This window comes from Oncorhynchus mykiss, chromosome 14 (genome assembly GCF_013265735.2).
Source record: "Oncorhynchus mykiss isolate Arlee chromosome 14, USDA_OmykA_1.1, whole genome shotgun sequence".
Taxonomy (NCBI): Eukaryota; Metazoa; Chordata; class Actinopteri; order Salmoniformes; family Salmonidae; genus Oncorhynchus; species Oncorhynchus mykiss.
In genome coordinates, this window is record NC_048578.1 from 37,360,744 (window position 1) to 37,378,271 (window position 17,528).

The window sequence follows — 17,528 nt, forward strand, 5'->3', positions numbered from 1 at the left end:
ATGGGCTATGGGCAGTATCAAGTAGCTACAGTATTGGTATGAGCTTGTCAATACAATAGATATTGATACCTACAGTATACCATGAGTGTACAATTTGTTGGGGCATTGATTCTACAAGGTGTAGAAAGCGTTCCACGGGGACGCTGGCCCATGTTGAGTCCAATGCTTCCCACAGTTGTGTCAAGTTGGCTGGATGTCCTTTGGGTGGTGGGCCATTCTTGATACACACGGGAAACTGTTGAGCGTGAAAAAAACCAGCAGCTTTACAGTTCTTGAAACACTCAAAAACTCTAATTGTTTTTGTCTGGCTCATTCACCCTCTGAATGGCACACATACGCAATCCTTGTCTCAATTATCTCAAGGTTTAAAAATCCTTTTAACCTGTCTCCTCCCCTTCATCTACACTGATTGAAGAGGTTTTCACAGGTGACAGCAATAAAGAGACCATAGCTTTCACCTGGTGTGTCTATGTAATGGAAAGAGCAGATGTTTCTAATGTTTTGTACACTCAGTGTATGTTATTATACATTTTACCTTTATTTAACTAGGCAAGTCAGTTAAGAACAAATTCTTAGTTATAATGACGGCCTAGGAATAGTGGGTTAACTGCCCCTTGTTCAGGGGCAGAGCAACAGATGTTGTACCTTGTCAGCTCGGGGATTCAATCTTGCAACGTTTCGGTTACTAGTCCAATGCTCTAACCACTAGGCTACGCTGACGCTGCTGCCTCAGCTATGTTGACATCTGCTTTTAAGAATGTTTGAGGTCAGGTTTGGTTCGACTCTCCTTTTTACTTTAAGATATGGCACTATGAATATATTAATGAGCTCAGTCTCATTCCTTCCATTCTCATTTTTTCACATTCAGACTGTCTCACGGATGAGGGTGTGTTTTTTCTTGGCTTTAGAAGGACTCATTGACGGAAATAACTGTGCATCAATATGTCCCCCGAAAGCTGAAGAGGCTCCACATCCGAGGGGTTGTATTTCCAGGTGACTCGTCCCCAATTGCACTCTATTCCCTATATAGGGAATATGGTCAAAAGGAGTGCACTACATACAGTAGGGAATAGGGTGCCATTTTGGACACATGTACTGACCTGTACTGTCCTTATTTCCAGGGAACAGCATGTTGTTCCACTCTACAACATATGGTGAGGGCACTTTAAAACCTTCTCTGTTATCATTGTCAAAGCACGGATATCATGTTGTTTTAACACAACAAGATAAATTGGATTGCTGATTTTAAGAGTATAATGCATGCCGCAACGGGTAACACGGTGTGTTCTGGGAAATAAGCCTGTCCGTGACCTTTTGGAAGATTGAATCCTGACAGTCACGATCCTCATTTTTCCATTTTATAAGAAAACATGACAGGAATAATAGCAACTGATGCTTTCTGAATCTAGAGTCATTCTGGTCTGGCTAATCACTATAAGTAATACATTTATTTTTAGAATTGAGTTTTGACTTATTTCATTTTTTATTTGTAACAAGTAACTATTTTAAGTTTCTAAGTACTGTGCGAAAATCCCCAAGAACATAATCCGTTTCATATTCCTGCGTCCAATCCTGATCAGAATACTAAATTCCACATTGTCACAGTATGCAATGCAACTTGATCAAATAGCAGCAGCACTCCCGCCGTGTTGAAATCCAGAGCACTCTACGGCGTCTCCATGCACAGCCATTTAATCCAGGTGTTCCCGTGCATGCATGAGTCAGATTACTCCACGCACCCAAGCCCCTCTGTCTCCTCTGTGATCGATGTATACACAGACTCTCTGATAAATTGGTGTCCTCGGACAAATAGATCACTTCAGAGGACCACTCACAGGCCAGTAACACAGACAAATGGGAACGCATTTAGGAAAAGAAGAAGAGCTTTGCTGAAAGGGTAAAAACAAGGATTTCAGTTAGGATGGATTTGAGAAGAGAAGAGAGTTGAGGGAGGTGGGAGCGGGGAGGCCCTGTAGCTAGTTGCAGGAAATGTTTGTCCTAACGAAAAAATGACAGGAGGCTTTTGAAAGGGCTTGACATTGGACACATAAACCTGGCATCATAATCGGGCCAATTGAAGCATTCATGACATTTGCCATGGTCACGTTCTCAGCCCTAGCTTGCTTCTCTGTCTTCTGTGAGGCGAGAGACATGCAAGAGGATGCAGCAGAGACATCTGTCAGACCTCAAGGCTATGTAGCAGCCACGAGGTCAGTCATCTGCCATGCCATGCCATGAATGCTACAGCAAACCTGGCTTCTGTCTCCGTGCCAACAAACACAGGCAGTCTGTGTCTAACGGTCCCTTTGTCCCCCCCCCCCCCCCCCCCCCCCCCCCCCCCCAGACTCCTGGTTTGATTGCACTGATTTCTCCTCACATTCTATTTAACTACAGCTCCTCACTGGATGTTGGTGTCAGACATTTTGTCAAACAATAACGTGTGTGACACCTGAAGACAAAAAAAAAACAAAAAACATAGAATTACAATCCCAGAATGAATCATGAATACTGTGGAGAAACGGCAGATACACATTTTTATTATTTGAAATGCTCTTTCAACCCCAATCCCGTGTGCCTATCGTTCTAGAACACATTGATTTGGAACTCAACAACGAACATTGCTGAACGAATTGTGTCAGAAACAATAATGTTTAAAAGGCTTTATGATGTACACCACAGGAGGTTGGTGGCACCTTCACTGGGGAGGACGGGCTCGTGGTAATGGCTGGAGCGGAGTACGTGGATTTCATCAAACACATGTTCAAATACATCAGACACATGGTCAAATACATCAGACACATGGTCAACTACATCAGACACATGGTCAACTACATCAGACACATGGTCAACCACATCAGACACATGGTCAACTACATCAGACACATGGTCAACTACATCAGACACATGGTCAACAACATCAGACACATGGTCAACTACATCAGACACATGGTCAACTACATCAGACACATGGTCAAATACATCAGACACATGGTCAAATACATCAGACACATGTTCAACTACATCAGACACATGGTCAAATACATCAGACACATGGTCAACTACATCAGACACATGGTCAACTACATCAGACACATGGTGAACTACATCAGACACATGGTCAAATACATCAGACACATGGTCAACTACATCAGACACATGGTCAACTACATCAGACACATGGTCAAATACATCAGACACATGGTCAAATACATCAGACACATGGTCAAATACATCAGACGCATGGTCAACTACATCAGACACATGGTTAACTACATCAGACACATGGTCAACTACATCAGACACATGGTCAACTACATCAGACACATGGTCAACTACATCAGACACATGGTTAAATACATCAGACACATGGTGAACTACATCAGACACATGGTCAACTACATTAGACACATGGTCAACTACATCAGACACATGGTCAAATACATCAGACACATGGTCAACTACATCAGACACATGGTCAACTACATCAGACACATGGTCAAATACATCAGATATATGGTCAACTACATCAGACAAATGGTCAACTACATCAGACACATGGTCAACTACATCAGACGCATGGTCAAATACATCAAACACATGGTCAACTACATCAGACACATGGTCAAATACATCAGGCACATGGTCAACTACATCAGACACATGGTCAACTACATCAGACACATGGTCAACTACATCAGACACATGGTCAAATACATCAGACGCATGGTCAACTACATCAGACACATGGTCAACTACATCAGACACATGGTCAAATACATCAGACACATGGTCAACTACATCAGACACATGGTCAACTACATCAGACACATGGTCAATTACATCAGACACATGGTCAAATACATCAGACACATGGTCAAATGCATCAGATATATGGTCAACTACATCAGACACATGGTCAACTACATCAGACACATGGTCAACTACATCCGACACATGGTCAAATACATCATACACATGGTCAACTACATCAGACACATGGTCAACTACATCAGACACATGGTCAAATACATCAGACACATGGTCAACTACATCAGACACATGGTCAAATACATCAGATATATGGTCAACTACATCAGACACATGGTCAACTACATCAGATATGTGGTCAACTACATCAGACACATGGTCAAATACATCAGACACATGGTCAACTACATCAGACACATGGTCAACTACATCAGACACATGGTCAAATACATCAGATATATGGTCAACTACATCAGACACATGGTCAACTACATCAGATATATGGTCAACTACATCAGACACATGGTCAAATACATTGGACACATGGTCAACTACATCAGACACATGGTCAACTACATCAGACACATGGTCAACTACATCAGACACATGGTCAAATACATCAGACGCATGGTCAACTACATCAGACACATGGTCAACTACATCAGACACATGGTCAAATACATCAGACACATGGTCAACTACATCAGACACATGGTCAACTACATCAGACACATGGTCAACTACATCAGACACATGGTCAAATACATCAGACACATGGTCAAATACATCAGATATATGGTCAACTACATCAGACACATGGTCAACTACATCAGACACATGGTCAACTACATCCGACACATGGTCAAATACATCATACACATGGTCAACTACATCAGACACATGGTCAACTACATCAGACACATGGTCAAATACATCAGACACATGGTCAACTACATCAGACACATGGTCAAATACATCAGATATATGGCCAACTACATCAGACACATGGTCAACTACATCAGACACATGGTCAAATACATCAGACACATGGTCAACTACATCAGACACATGGTCAAATACATCAGATATATGGCCAACTACATCAGACACATGGTCAACTACATCAGACACATGGTCAAATACATCAGACACATGGTCAACTACATCAGACACATGGTCAACTACATCAGACACATGGTTTCCATGGTTTCCGGCTGGTTGATGCCGTTCCATTTGCGCCGTTCCATCCTTTTTTATGAGCCGTCCTCCCCTCAGCAGCCTCCACTGAAATACACATATCCAAATAGAGTTGTACAGAGAGAGTAGAGCATCTCCCGAAGACAGACCCAGTTAAATAGAGTTGTACAGAGAGAGTAGAGCATCTCCCGAAGACAGACCCAGTTAAATAGAGTTGTACAGAGAGAGTAGAGCATCTCCCGAAGACAGACCCAGTTAAATAGAGTTGTACAGAGAGAGTAGAGCATCTCCCGAAGACAGACCCAGTTAAATAGAGTTGTACAGAGAGAGTAGAGCATCTCCCGAAGACAGACCCAGTTAAATAGAGTTGTACAGAGAGAGTAGAGCATCTCCCGAAGACAGACCCAGTTAAATAGAGTTGTACAGAGAGAGTAGAGCATCTCCCGAAGACAGACCCAGTTAAATAGAGTTGTACAGAGAGAGTAGAGCATCTCCTGAAGACAGACCCAGTTAAATAGAGTTGTACAGAGAGAGTAGAGCATCTCCTGAAGACAGACCCAGTTAAATAGAGTTGTACAGAGAGAGTAGAGCATCTCCCGAAGACAGACCCAGTTAAATAGAGTTGTACAGAGAGAGTAGAGCATCTCCTGAAGACAGACCCAGTTAAATAGAGTTGTACAGAGAGAGTAGAGCATCTCCTGAAGACAGACCCAGTTAAATAGAGTTGTACAGAGAGAGTAGAGCATCTCCTGAAGACAGATCCATCCGGTATAGCGTTGTTAAAATAGATCCAATAAAATGCCTCTAGTTGTGCCCTTGATTCTACAGTTGGCTTAACTCAGTCAGACACCAGGGGATGCAGATGTTGTCTCGCGGCGTGTCCCTAGCTCTCTCTCTGCTGCTGTCCTGGTAGGTGTCACTGAGCTTACAGGTGCACCCAACCACTAAGCTGGTTCAGTCTGGTTCGGTCTCACCATAGGCCAGGGCCGCTGCTCCAGAGCTCCAGAGCTGGGGGTGGTGGAATAGGGGGAATATGCTAATTTGATCCACTGAGGTATAATAATTGATGATCAGTCCTGCTGTCCAAGCTGAAAATCACTGGGCCGTGCCGTAATGCCCCGCAAATGCAGTAACATATCCTGGTGTGTGTGCACCGACTGAACACACTATACAGACACACACTACACAGACACACTACACAGACACACACTACACAGACACACACTACTCAGACACACACTACTCAGACACACACTACACAGACACACACTACACAGACACACACTACTCAAACACACACTACTCAGACACACACTACACAGACACACACTACACAGACACACACTACTCAGACACACACTACACAGACACACACTACACAGACACACACTACACAGACACACACTACACAGACACACACTACACAGACACACACTACTCAAACACACACTACTCAGACACACACTACACAGACACACACTACTCAGACAGACACTACTCAGACACACACTACACAGACACACACTACTCAGACACACACTACTCACACACACACTACTCAGACACACACACTACTCAGACACACACTACTCAGACACACACTACTCAGACACACACACTACTCAGACACACACTACTCAGACACACACTACTCAGACACACACTACTCAAACACACACTACACAGACACACACTACACAGACACACACTACTCAGACACACACTACACAGACACACACTACACAGACACACACTACACAGACACACACTACACAGACACACACTACACAGACACACACTACACAGACACACACTACACAGACACACACTACTCAGACACACACTACTCAGACACACACTACACAGACACACACTACTCAGACACACACTACACAGACACACACTACACAGACACACTCTACACAGACACACACTACACAGACACACACTACACAGACACACACTACACAGACACACACTACACAGACACACACTACACAGACACACACTACTGAGACACACACTACTCAGACACACACTACTCAGACACACACTACACAGACACACACTACTCAGACACACTCTACTCAGACACACTCTACTCAGACACACACTACACAGACACACACTACACAGACACACACTACTCAGACACACACTACTCAGACACACACACTACACAGACACACACTACTCAGACACACACTACACCGACACACACTACACAGACACACACTACACAGACACACACTACTCAGACACACACTACACAGACACACACTACTCAGACACACACTACACAGACACACACTACTCAGACACACACTACACCGACACACACTACACCGACACACACTACACAGACACACACACTACACAGACACACACTACTCAGACACACACTACACAGACACACACTACACAGACACACACTACTCAGACACACACTACACAGACACACACTACTCAGACACACACTACTCAGACACACACTACTCAGACACACACACTACACAGACACACACTACTCAGACGCACACTACTAAGACACACACACTACTCAGACACACACTACTCAGACACACACACTACACAGACACACTCTACTCAGACACACACTACACAGACACACACTACTCAGACACACACTACACTGACACACACTACACAGACACACTCTACTCAGACACACACTACACAGACACACTCTACACAGACACACTCTACTCAGACACACACTACTCAGACACACACTACACTGACACACACTACTCAGACACACACTACACAGACACACACTACACAGACACACACTACTCAGACACACACTACTCAGACACACACACTACACAGACACACACTACTCAGACACACACTACACCGACACACACTACACAGACACACACTACACAGACACACACTACTCAGACACACACTACACAGACACACACTACTCAGACACACACTACACAGACACACACTACTCAGACACACACTACACCGACACACACTACACCGACACACACTACACAGACACACACTACACAGACACACACTACACAGACACACACTACACAGACACACACCACACCGACACACACTACTCAGACACACACTACACAGACACACACTACTCAGACACACACTACACAGACACACACTACACAGACACACACTACACAGACACACACTACACCGACACACACTACACAGACACACACTACACAGACACACACTACACAGACACACACTACACAGACACACACCACACCGACACACACTACACAGACACACACTACACAGACACACACTACACCGACACACACTACACAGACACACACTACACAGACACACACTACACCGACACACACTACACAGACACACACTACACAGACACACACTACTCAGACACACACTACTCAGACACACACTACACAGACACACACTACTCAGACACACACTACTCAGACACACACTACACAGACACACACTACTCAGACACACACTACACAGACACACACACTACTCAGACACACACTACACAGACACACACTACTCAGACACACACTACACAGACACACACACTACTCAGACACACACTACTCAGACACACACTACACAGACACACACTACACAGACACACACTACACAGACACACACTACACAGACACACACTACACCGACACACACTACTCAGACACACACTACACAGACACACACTACTCAGACACACACTACACAGACACACACTACTCAGACACACACTACTCAGACACACACTACACAGACACACACTACACAGACACACACTACTCAGACACACACTACTCAGACACACACTACACAGACACACACTACACAGACACACACTACACAGACACACACTACACCGACACACACTACACAGACACACACTACCCAGACACACACTACTCAGACACACACTACTCAGACACACACTACACAGACACACACTACACAGACACACACTACTCAGACACACACTACACAGACACACACTACACAGACACACACTACTCAGACACACACTACACAGACACACACTACTCAGACACACACTACATAGTGCAGAGACACCGCTGCAAACTGTACAGCATTTAGTTGAGTGTTGTTAATAAAGTTGTTATTGACCAGGCAGGCTTTACTAAACTGTTGGATATAAATTATTGTATAATTTCTAGACAAACAACTCCTCTAGAAAGGCTTGATATGCTTTGAAATGATATGAAAAGAACACCACACACATAGATCATCTGCATGAGGTCATAAATTGACCTCCCACGTTGTTCAGAGATCCGGTGAATAGCACCGTCCGTGTCCCCATTGGGCTCTGGTCGATATTAGTGCACCATATAGAGAATAAGGTGGCATTTAGGATGCGGGCTTCATGCATCACCATGGGCAGCCCAGACAACTGGCAGCCCAGAGAATCATGGCTAAACGCAAACAAAAAAATTATCATACGTTTGTCATTTGTCTGTCAAATACAATCTTGTAACATTTTAATTTCCAAATTATTGATGTGAGAAACAACAGTTCAAAGGTCGCAGAAAAATCAATACATTGTAATATTTTCAATGGACCTAAAAAATGTTGTTCAGGGTTCCCCAATGCAGTGTAAGAGATAACCTTCTCTGACAAGGAGCGATTTTCAAACAACTGGAGTTGGAAAAAAAATAATTCTTACAGACTGTTAGTTAGAACGCCTTGTGTTGTTGTCGAGAGTAAACCCTTCGTTTCTCAACAACAGACCTGTATCTGAAATCTTGATTGGCTCCCAATACACCTGCTCAGCTCTCCCCCAAAAAAATAAGTGTACGTGGCAGTGAAGCAGAGAGATCCTGCCTGTTGCGAATGTTAGGGCGTTTCATTGATTGTGTTGCACTGTACCATGCTGAAAGCAAGCCGCAAACTGTTTGACATCTTCACCCACTGTATCTTCAAGTGCTAGGTTATTTACAGAAAGCAATAACAACAATGTACTCCCTTCCAAAAAGTTCAAGTTCTGTACTTTATTGTCTAAATGTTTTGACAATCTTTGTTTTGGAATTTATTTACAGTATATCCGTTATTTAAAGAACAACACTGTATTTGCTGCCAAAGGTTCACGTTATTTAATTAAAGAACAACACTGTATTTGCTGACAGACTCTCCCCACCCGTTGGCTGCAACCATTCCATTCCAAGTTCCAAATGAATTCTGGGTCATTTGGAACTGCCGATCTGTGGTCAAGAACACCGAGTTCATCCCAGCCTATGTTGCTCTTCAGTCCCTTGACGTTTTGGCCCTGACTGAGAGATGGATCACCCCAGAAAACACTGCTACTCCAGCTGCTCTTCCTTCATCTGACTACGTTTTCTCTCAAAGTCCGAGAGCATCTGGTCGTCGCAGTCTACTAATTTCACCTAAGTGGAGAAATGTCCATCTCCTCATTCCATGCTGTCTGTGTTACTTGTCCACTCAAGCTTAACCGTATTGTCATCTATTGCCCACCAGGTGCCCTTGGATAGTTCCTCAATGAGCTTGACACCTTGATAAGCGTATTTCCTGGCTCACCGCTCTCCGTACTTGGTGACTTCATCCTCCTGTCATCTATGTTTAATTCATTTATTTCCAACTCTCTCTTTCCCCTCCTTTTCTCTTTTGACCTCACCCTTTCACAGTCCCCTCCAACTCACAAGGCAGGCAATACGCTTCACCTCATCTTTACTAGAGGCTGTTCGCCTACTGATCTGGCTGCAACCCCCCCTCCAGGTCTCTGATCACTACATTGTTTCCTTTTCTGTCTCCCTTTCCTCCAACCCTAACCACTCAGCCCTTACCCAGATGGTACTACGTCTTCGCAATTTCCGCTCTCTCTTTCTCCCACTACTCTCTCTTCTTCTATCCTATCATCTCTTCCTTCTGCTAAATCATTCTCCTTCCTGTCTCCTGATTCTGCCTCTTCGGAACTACTCTCCTCTATTTCCCTTTCCATATCCTCTGTCCCCTTCCTCCCGGCCGGCTCGGCCTTCCCCTCCTGTTCCGTGGCTGAGTGACTCATTGTGAGCTTACAGAACAGGGCTGTAGGCAGCTGATCGAAAACTGAGGAAAATTAAACTTCCAGAGGACCTATCATCCTTCCACTCGCTCCTCTCCACCTTCTCTTCCTCTGTCTCTGCTGCTAAAGCCACTTTCTATCACTCTAAATGTCCAGCTTCTGTTTCTAACACTAGGAAACTCTTGTCCACCTTCTCCTCCTTCCTTAATCCTCCACCCCCTTCCTCCTCCATCTCTGTGGATGAGTTTGTCAACCACTTTGAATGTTGATGACATCCACTACTCATTTATTCAGCCTATTGAGTCCACTGGTCTCAGTCACACAGACCCTATGCCTTGACCTCTTTCTCCTCTCTCTCTAGATGACATCCTGTGACTAGTGAGGTCTGGCCTCCCGACAACCTGCCCGCTCGACCCAATCCCCTTTTGCCTTCTCCAGACCACCTCTGGAGACCTTCTCCCATTCCTTACTTTCCTCATCAACTCATCCCTGACCACTGGCTGCATCCCCTCTGAATTCAAAAAGGCCCGAGTTGCTCCCGTCCTCAAGAAACAAACACTCTTCTCAACTGACGTCGAAAACTATAGACCTGTATCCCTTATTTATTTTCCTTCCAAAACACTTGAGCCTGATGTGTCTGATGCACTCTCTCATTATCTCCCTCAGAACAATGTTCTTCACCCGAACCAGTCAGGCTTCAAGACGGGTCACTCAACCAAGACTGCTCTTCTCTCTGTCATAGAGGAAAGGCTGACTCTCTCTCCTCTGTTCTAATCTTCCTACATCTATCTGCTGCCTTTGACACCGTGAACAATCAGATCCTCCTCTCCACCCTATCAGGGCTGGGTATCTTAGGCTCTGCCCACTCCTGGATTGCATCCTACCTGGCAGGCCTCTCCTACCAGGTGACGTGGAGAGGATCTGTGTCTGCAACACATACTGGTGTCCCCCAGGTCTCGGTTCTAGGCACTCTCATCTTTTCTCTATACACCAAGTCACTCGGCTCGATCATATCCTTACATGGTCTCTCATCATTCCTATGCAGATGACACACAACTACTTTTGTCCTTCCCCCATTCTGACACCCATCTCTGCGTGCCTGGCAGATATCTCAACTTTGATGCCCGCCCACCACCTCAAGCTCAACCTCGACAAGACAGTTGCTCCTCCTGGGGAAGACATGCCCGCTCAAAGACCTCTCTATCACAGTTAACAACTCCACAGTGTCACCCTCCAAGAGTGCAAAGAATCTTGGCGTGACCATGGACAACATCCTGTCGTTCTCTGCAAATATCAAAGCAGGTCCCCACTCCTGCAGGTTTATGCTCTACAACATCTGTAGAGTATGACCCTAGCTCACACAGGAAGCGGAACTTCCGTAGAGTATGACCCTAGCTCACACAGGAAGCGGAACATCCGTAGAGTATGACCCTAGCTCACACAGGAAGTGGCGCAGGTCCTAATCCAGGCATTTGTCATCTCCCGTCTGGGCTACTGCATTTCGCTGTTGGCTGGGCTCCCCACTTGTGCCATCAAACCCCTACAACTTATCCAGAACTCTGCAGCCCGGGCCTGGTTTCCTTTCCAAGTTCTCATGTCACCCCGCTCCTCTGCACACTCCACTCACTTCCAGTCAAATCTCACATCAACTACAAGACCATGGTGCTTACCTACAGAACAGCAAGAGGAACTGCCCCTCCCTACCTTCAGGCTATGCTCAAACCCTACACCCCAACCCAAGCAGTCCGTTCTGCCACTTCAGGTCTCTTGGCCCTCCCACCCCTACGGGAGGGCAGCTCAACCCAGTCCAAACTCATCTCTGTCCTGGCACCTCAATGGTGGAACCAGCTTCTCCTTGAAGCTAGAACAGCAGCGTCCCTGCACAACTTCCGAAACATCTGAAACCCTCACCTCTTCAAACAGCATCTTAAATCATCTGTAAATTGCTCTGGATAAGAGCTTCTGCTAAATTACTAAAATGTAAATGTCTACAGCAAAGTATAAAATAATTTCAACCCTGTGGCCTTTTAGAAGGCATCTGTCCTGGGTTACAGGCCCAGGGACATTCACCTGGTCTGTCAGAGGGACTACAGCTGTCCCAACAGACAGGCCCAGGGACATTCACCTGGGGAGTCAGAGGGACTATAGCAGTCCCAACAGACAGGCCCAGGGACATTCACCTGGTGAGTCAGAGGGACTATAGCTGTCCCAACAGACAGGCCCAGGGACAGTCACCTGGGGAGTCAGAGGGACTACAGCTGTCCCAACAGACAGGCCCAGGGACATTCACCTGGGGAGTCAGAGGGACTACAGCTGTCCCAACAGACAGGCCCAGGGACATTCACCTGGGGAGTCAGAGGGACTATAGCTGTCCCAACAGACAGGCCCAGGGACAGTCACCTGGGGAGTCAGAGGGACTATAGCTGTCCCAAGAGACAGGCCCAGGGACATTCACCTGGTGAGTCAGAGGGACTATAGCTGTCCCAACAGACAGGCCCAGGGACATTCACCTGGGGAGTCAGAGGGACTATAGCTGTCCCAACAGACAGGCCCAGGGACTTTCACCTGGGGAGTCAGAGGGACTATAGCAGTCCCAACAGACAGGCCCAGGGACATTCACCTGGTGAGTCAGAGGGACTATAGCAGTCCCAACAGACAGGCCCAGGGACATTCACCTGGGGAGTCAGAGGGACTATAGCAGTCCCAACAGACAGGCCCAGGGACATTCACCTGGGGAGTCAGAGGGACTACAGCTGTCCCAACAGACAGGCCCAGGGACATTCACCTGGGGAGTCAGAGGGACTATAGCTGTCCCAACAGACAGGCCCAGGGACATTCACCTGGTGAGTCAGAGGGACTATAGCTGTCCCAACAGACAGGCCCAGGGACATTCACCTGGGGAGTCAGAGGGACTATAGCTGTCCCAACAGACAGGCCCAGGGACTTCCACCTGGGGAGTCAGAGGGACTATAGCTGTCCCAACAGACAGGCCCAGGGACATTCACCTGGTGAGTCAGAGGGACTATAGCTGTCCCAACAGACAGGCCCAGGGACATTCACCTGGGGAGTCAGAGGGACTATAGCTGTCCCAACAGACAGGCCCAGGGACTTCCACCTGGGGAGTCAGAGGGACTATAGCTGTCCCAACAGACATGGCCAGGGACATTCACCTGGTGAGTCAGAGGGACTACAGGACAGCTGTCCCAACAGACAGAGAGGTAGGGATGTGCCTTCGCCATCCTTTCGGTCACCGCTCCACTGCACTAGCTAGGCTCTGTGTGATGTTCACAATCATTTGGTATGCTGTATCCGGAGAGAATATTGCAGTCTTCAGTGCAGTCAGCGGTTGTAATTTCTCTCTGTACGGCCACTCAGCTAACATGCAATTTGATAAGCCTAGCCATAATGTTAAGGGAGCATTCTGATAACTGTGTATAATATGACAGTGGATAAGGGGATTTCCCTAACAATTTCCCAAAAAGGAGTTTGGCTATTTCTATGATTTGATATTGTTTGAGAGAGGACATTTAAACTAGGGGGGGTGGTGGTGGTGGTGGGGGGGGGGGGGGGGGGGCAGTTTGTAGCTGTCTAACATAGCTTATGTTTTATTGCAAAATTGTTTGCTGTGAATGATGTTAGATGTCATTCATGTGAATTTCCCCCACATATCTTCCATGTTTCATTTTAAAGGCTGCCATTTTGAAAAGTAGGATATGAGGATTTGTGAAGGAGGTTATCATCAGTCTTTAATACTCATCCCTTTATTTCCCATAAGCTTTCCCCCTCCACAGTGAACTGTTTAGCCTCAATACCCATATTGTTGGAAAATAAGGGGGGGATCAGAATTAACTTGTTTTAGAAAATGACCATGAAGTGTACCCGGAAGGGTACAGAGCCTCTCTCTCTCTCCATATATCTCTCTCTCTCTTTCTCCATATATCTCTCTCTCTCCCTCTCTCCATATATCTCTCTCTCTCTCCATATATCTCTCTCTCTCTCCATATCTCTCTCTCTCTCTCTCTCTCTCTCTCTCTCTCTCTCTCTCTCTCTCTCTCTCTCCATATATCTCTCTCTCTCTTTCTCCATATATCTCTCTCTCTCCCTCTCTCCATATATCTCTCTCTCTCTCCATATCTCTCTCTCCATATCTCTCTCTCCATATCTCTCTCTCCATATCTCTCTCTCTCTCTCTCTCTCTCTCTCTCTCTCTCTCTCTCTCTCTCTCTCCATATATCTCTCTCTCTCTTTCTCCATATATCTCTCTCTCTCCCTCTCTCCATATATCTCTCTCTCTCTCCATATATCTCTCTCTCTCTCCATATCTCTCTCTCCATATCTCTCTCTCCATATCTCTCTCTCCATATCTCTCTCTCCATATCTCTCTCTCTCTCTCTCTCTCTCTCTCTCTCTCTCTCTCTCCCTCTCTCCCTCTCTCTCTCTCCACCTCCCTCCCAAGGGGTAATGTGTGTCAGCCTCATTCCTCTCATGGTAAAATATGCTATCTGTGCTTGCCTGCCAGTCTATGTGGGTGCATCCAAATAGTACCCCTTTCCCTTGTGTAGTGCACTACTTTTGACTAGGGCCCATAGGGATGACGTAGGGAAAAGGGTACCATTTGGCACACAGCCTACGTGAGAGTTTCATGTTAATCCTCATGAAACATTACTTTGTGCGCATGAATAAATAAAAAGCTGCTCGGCGGGTAATTGAGGTGCCGTGCCACTAACAAACGACAACACAATTTGTAAATTAGATTTTTCTTCCTCCCAATCTGGGGCCCCAAGATGATTCATATCAAATTACATAATTTACTAAAACCATGAGATCCACCAAGAGCACACCCATCCTGTTGGTTTTCCATCCAGATGACAGTTGGCTATTTAGCCTTTAAAGGCCCCTATTACAAATACAATATTCTGTCAAATTTTTTTTAAATTGAGAATGTTAATGTACATTATGTGTCTAACTCTATGAATTGGGTGATAAAATAGTATACCTTTCAAAGTAAGATAGCTGTTGTATATTCATTCCTTCAACACGTTGTCCCCCCAGTAAGAGACTTTCTTTATCTTGAACAGATTCAATTACAAAATTAACAAGTAGACAGTTGAGTGACAAAACCCTTACTTTGTTTATCAATGTGAAAACCTGAGGGCAACAAAGTGTAGACAGCAGATTCAAGTTAATTTACCTCGGTGGACGTGATATTGGTAACCCTCTAGAGCAGAGTTCTGTAGATTATCATTGTAAAAACACCTGGAGGACTTTAATTAAATTGACACGTACGCTTTAAGCCAACCTGACTGAGAGTTTCACAGGTATACAAGCAGTGGTCCGGCTTCATTTTAATAATTAACTAAATGATTTAACTAACAAACGCAGAACAGCAAACCTTCGATTCGTGATGTGATGTCCGTGGGTTGTTTTTGGAACAGTGTTATCTTTCACACTATCCTGACAACTATCCCTGTAAAATATATCACTGTTATTCAGTGTTATCTCCTGTGATTTGAAGCCTCCTATGAACCACCTGGGAACAGAATAATCAAAAACATTTATAGTTTTTAGTCACGTCATTTACAAACTGAGCTACACATTTTATAGGTGTTCAATATCTCCCCAGAAAAGTAAAGCCTTGGAAGCTGCATTGATTTCCGAGGTCCTCTTCCCCACTCCTGCCCTTGTGCCTGCTGCTTGACCCACTTATTCGCTCATCTTTCCTACTTTTCTCAGGAGGGTTATGCTTGCGTACTGCTTTCGCCATTACAGAGTGGACGGCAGCCAGCTACCCTGTACAGCCTCTCTTTGTATGAGTTAGGTGATACCGGCTCAGTTAGTCAACATCATAAATCACCAGACAAATTGACGCAAGTGCCACAGGAGAGAAGATCCTTCTAGGAGTCTTAGAAGACCACGTAGAGGCAATAATAACCTCAGTGGTGATGCTAGCTGATGGGTATTGACAAAGCACTGAGTTAGACCTAAACCATGGCCCTTATCCCCCTCTGCAGTGATCCAGCATTACATCAGCGTCCACTGTAAAAACACATCGCTATAGCTTTACATTTTATTATACACGTCGATGTTTATTGATCAGAACCCTGTCAGCAGTGTAATAAAACGCTATTTAAACTTCAAGGTGTAAATGCCAAAATAGAAAATTAAACAATATGCCTGGTGTTGTGCTTTGGGATGTATCACAGTGTCAACGGAGCAATGATTTGAGTTGTCTCATTTAAGGTTTTGTTTTGGGACGTATCACAGTATCAACAGAGCAAAGATTACTCTAAATTCTGGCACTATAACAGCTCTTTCATACACAAGAATCCTCGTTGAAATGCCCTCACTATATCCCAGCAAACAGAGAACACTAGTTCTTTCCACCAATGCAGCAAGAAAGGCATTTCACTGTACTTGTGCACATTACATTAAAACTTGAAAACTTGAATTTCTCTAAGACTAAATAAAAAAATAAAAAAATAATAAAAACTTGCTAAGAAAC

The 17,528-nt window shown here is 45.2% G+C and overlaps 1 protein-coding gene across 1 annotated transcript in view; it reads left to right on the forward strand.

Annotated features, from left to right (window-relative positions):
• The window catches only part of LOC110489225 (protocadherin-11 X-linked), a 280,236-nt gene that overhangs the window by 201,982 nt on the left and 60,726 nt on the right, over window positions 1–17,528 (forward strand). The window lies entirely within an intron of this gene.